At 44.7% G+C, this 4,480-nt stretch overlaps 1 long non-coding RNA gene across 2 annotated transcripts; it reads left to right on the top strand.

Annotated features, from left to right (window-relative positions):
- The first annotated feature begins 3,438 nt into the window (after positions 1–3,438).
- Positions 3,439–4,204, top strand: LOC105357650 (uncharacterized). 2 transcript variants are annotated; one of them, XR_013659254.1, is made up of 4 exons: positions 3,439–3,480; positions 3,568–3,602; positions 3,785–3,846; positions 4,009–4,204. It is a non-coding gene; the product is annotated as an uncharacterized LOC105357650 (long non-coding RNA). The 2 variants fall into 2 exon arrangements; XR_013659255.1 differs by having other exon boundaries at positions 3,462–3,484.
- Positions 4,205–4,480: the final 276 nt, after the last annotated feature.

The raw sequence follows: 4,480 nt of genomic DNA, 5'->3' as shown, positions 1-4,480 counted from the left end.
ACATCCACAATCACACACCCACACTCACACACACTCACACATCCACAATCACACACCCACACTCACACACACACACAATCACACATCCACACACTAACACACACACACTCACACGCACACACACACAGACACACACACACACACACCCCCACACACCATCACGCACTCACTCCCACACACACTGTCCACATCAGTGCATTCCTAACATTTACACCACACCTCCTGTTAACATTGACGACCTTTTGTCCCTCATCCGTGTTCAATCCACCTGTCACTGCATGGCCAGGTATTCAGTCACTCTGATGGCCGCGGCCCGGCGCCGTGCACAGTTGGCACAGGTCATGGCGTTATTTAGCATTCATAAGCGGATCACAACAACCACAGAGGAAGAGGCTGAAGTCTTCCTCTCAGTCACACCTCTTCTTCACCAAAATGACCTTCATGCCTCACTGTCTCTGAGCAATTAGTGACTCAAATGTCAAAGTCCAACCCCCCCCTGCAGGTTAATGTGGAGTCTGTTCAGGTGACCTGTTAGTTTGTCGTATATGAGCTGAATGATCTCAGGGTGTTGGTGCCAACGGCTTTTCCCTCCATTTTAGCCACACTTCTGCCACTGTTTGAGCAGAAAGGAGGCCACACCCCCTGATTCTCATCTCGGTTTGCAGTGGTTCTTTAAAATAGTTTCTGGGTGGGGCTGTTCTTTCAGGAACCGTCGACCCTTCTTCCCCACCAGGCCCCCTGATCCTTGCTGTGAACGTGGCCTTTTTGCAGAGATGCTCTGTGTTTGGTACCACCGTTCCAGGCAGCACGGCGGTGGAAGGACAGACTTCCTACAGCTGAATTCACGGATGAAGAAAGTTTTTTTATTGAAGCTTTTCAAACTAAAGTGTCTGAATGAGGAGAGCTCATTTAGACGTTGGTGTAACATCTCCTTCTTCTGTTCCGTCTGTGCCTGATATTTCTCTCAGAAGCCACTGATTCCCCGCCATCACTGTGCACGCCTTCCCTCCCCACATTCTTGCATTAGACTGCGGTGTCTTTCTATTTTCAGTCTGTCCTCGTTGGATCTGCTCTCCCGGCAGTCCTCCCACCCTCGCCCATCTCCTCGCTCACGCTCTCCCCTCGTCTTTTCAGCCTCACAGCTCCATGCTTTCTGCCTCTCTTCAGTGTTTTCCCCTCATGATTTTCTTCTCTGTGCTCAGAGTGAGTGCAGCTCTGCACCACAGTGTCGGTCATCTTCTGGGCTCCTTTACATCGCGGTTCTTCACTGCAGACCAGACTTTCTCCTCATCTTGTTTCACTGCAGCAAACTAGCAAATCATTGCTGTGCTTCTTAGTACTACAGGTCTAATCGGTCTTTTGGTTTGTTTCCATCAAGCATCTTTGGGGGCTTAAATTCATTCAGTATGAGGCATCCATCCCTTCAGCAAACATAACGAACATGAAAATGAGAAGTGAAGTGGTTTATCTATGAAGCTTTGGATCGTTTTCTTCAAAACTGAGGATTTTGTCTTTCATCACCAGTGTTTTGTGAATCTTTCACACAGATCAGATTCAGTGAGGTTTTGTGTCCAAAACACAAGTGAGACCACATTACAGAGGTTTTATGTTCAGATGGAAGCATCGTATGAGTTTCTGTCACTGAGCTGCAAAAAAAAAATCAAAGAAAATCCAGTTTAGTTTAAGGGGGGGGGGGGTCAAACATCTGACCAAAAGAAATGATCAATATATTTCTTTGTTTCAATTCTTTCAGATAAGAAAACAGATGATTAAAAATGAGTAGAAAAGTAGAGATGCTGCAGCAAAGCTGTTCAGTGGGTCGTCATAGCAACCAAACTGACCATGTTGGGCTGATATCACTGGCAGGAGAGCTTCTCCCTTATGCTACACATCAACTTATCAAATCCACCAACCTTTTTTAGCTGATCTTCAGAAGGAACAACAAACCAAGTTTGTTTTTTTTCAATGAAGCGCCTAAAGGTACAGGTTAGTTACAGTTACAGTTACAGTTACAGTTACAGTTAGGTTTTATGGTGCTCGCATAACCACAATCAAGGCGTTTCAAGCTGTCAGTCACCTTCATTTCCAAAAGGATTTTGTTAGTGTTGTTGTTCGTTCCCTGGATGAGCCGGATTTCCAGACGCTGCAGGGACTGGAGTGTTTCTAAAACTGACAAGGACCTGAAGTCGTCCTGTGGGCGACGCTGTGCAGAGATCTGCTGCGTTCAATGCCAGCATTCAGAGATTTCAGAGCGTCGTCTGTCAGGCTGTGCTTACAACTAAGAAAAGACTATTCAAGCTCTTAGCTTCATTTCTCACTGGATGTGTGTGTGTGTAATTAATCATTTGTAAATCTCCAACAATACATTTTGTGTGTGCATAACTTTGTGTACTTGCAATTGTATATTCACATGTTCACTTGAAAATCAAAAACGTAAAATACAATTTACACATTTACACATGCACAACTTGAAATGACAGAAGCTTGATACTAACTACACATTCTGAATGACTCCTACACACAAGTCTTTAAATAGTGCACACAAATTGCCTGAGACACACACAGAACCACATTCACACACATATCAGAGTTACCAGTGCACGAGAGGCTTTGAGACTCTCAAAGGTCTCCAGATTTGTGCAGATGATGCGTTTAAATGCTTCTAGAGTGCTGGGTCATCAGAGTTTTCTGATTAGCCGCTTTGAACTAAGATTTTGAATAATATATAACTAAAAACTTCATATTTTTTCACTTTCTTAAACGGATATGCCCCGTGTAAAAGAGTGTAGAAAAACTGCAGAAAGACTGTTGGAAGACTGAAGAGACTGCAGAAAAACTATTAGAAAAACAGTAGAAAGGCTCTAAAAGACTATAGAAGGGCTGTAAAGGACTGCAGAAAGACTTTAAGATGTCTGTAGAAAGATTGTAGATCATCTGTACAAAGACTGCAGACTCCTAATCTCTCTCTGTGACGTCATTTCCAGGTGACCGTAATCCAGTGCCTGATCGTTGTTTGACTGTCTGCTCCTGTTTACTATTGGCCTGATTGCTGTTACCTAACTTAAGTGTTATCTGGTTTGATATTCACATTTAGGATCTTTAGTTAACTATTGAATACACTACTGTGTTAACTCCTTGTTGTCCATTTTATTCTTAGTTTGCAAAGTAAACCGCTTCTCCTTAGCCTAACACCGCTAGCCTTAGCCCAGCATTTAGCATGGCTTCTACCTCCTCCGCCTTCACCCCTCTTTCCTGCCCCATATGTTTAGTGAGGATCCTGCCTCCTTTAGTGAAGATAGCGGTAGGTGTGTTAAGTGTATGTGACAGACAGAGCTGTGGGTGGTGGTTTGTCCCTCATGGTGTTCCATAGTTTAACATTCATGGCCAGCACCTGTCTGTTGAGCTGTGATTGGCTCACAAGGCTGATAAATAACAGCAGTGGGAGTTCCATCTAGATGCTGGTTTCCTGGTTTGGCCTTGGTGGGTGAGCTTGACATGTGGACCGTTTTTACTAAAGCTTTTAAGCATTTGAGTTTGCAACATTTTAAATTCTATTTATATTAACAGGTGGTGGCATGAGTTCTGACCCTGGGGCATGAGAGGTAATATAAGGGTTTGTAAAACATGTGTTTGTCCCAGGGGAGAACTAACTTATTTTTCTTTTTCCAGCAGAGTTGCCACTGCTGTTTTGCTTAGTGTTTTTAGTCATTGTTTTTAATGTTTTAATCAAGCTTGACACCCTTGCTTTTATCCATTTTTAAACTGTTTTTGTGCTCATTTTTAGTATCTTGGTGTCTGGACCTGGCTGAAGGTGGCTGCCTCCTCCTTTTATCCTTATGGTAGCTGGTGGGTGCCATATTTAGTATTGTGTAAGGGGGACCCTGCTGTTTTCAGCCCATAAATTAGTGGTGACCTGCTCAGGTGCACCTCTTCTGTTTTGTATTTTCTTTTAATCACTGTTTGGGTTGTGGTGTGTTTTGTTTTTGTGTGCATTTGGGCCCTGAGCAGGTACTCCTGGTGAGAGTTGGATCAGAGATCTCCCTTGGTGGTGTTTGTGGCTACCCGCCAGTGCAGTGGGGCTGAGGCGATCCAGGAGGCAGCCGCCCTCATGCAGTGTTGGAGTGCGGTCCAACTGTCCGAGTCTATTTTAACTTTCTCTTTTATGGAATTTGTGTCAAGTTTTTAATAAATTGTATATTCTTAACCTTTATGAAATCCAGTCTCCATTTGGGGTGCACATGTAAGAGGGCGTTCGGTCACATGTAGTCTTGTGTTAGACTTGGAGGCCAGGCTGGAGCAGTTAGAAGCGCGGCTCCGCACAGTGGAAGCTAAGCTGGCTCGCCAGGTCGTTACTCGTAGCGCGGGCCGCGCTGCCAGGGCTAACTTAGCTAGCACCCCAGCGCCCTCCCAACAGCCGGGAAACACTCAGGGGTTTGCACCGGTTGGGAGGAAACATAGTGCTAAACGCAAAAACTTAGAG

This window comes from Oryzias latipes, chromosome 12 (assembly GCF_053564925.1).
Source record: "Oryzias latipes strain Hd-rR chromosome 12, Olatipes_Hd-rR_3.1".
NCBI classification, from domain to species: Eukaryota; Metazoa; Chordata; class Actinopteri; order Beloniformes; family Adrianichthyidae; genus Oryzias; species Oryzias latipes.
This window is presented reverse-complemented; position numbering and strand designations above follow the sequence as displayed.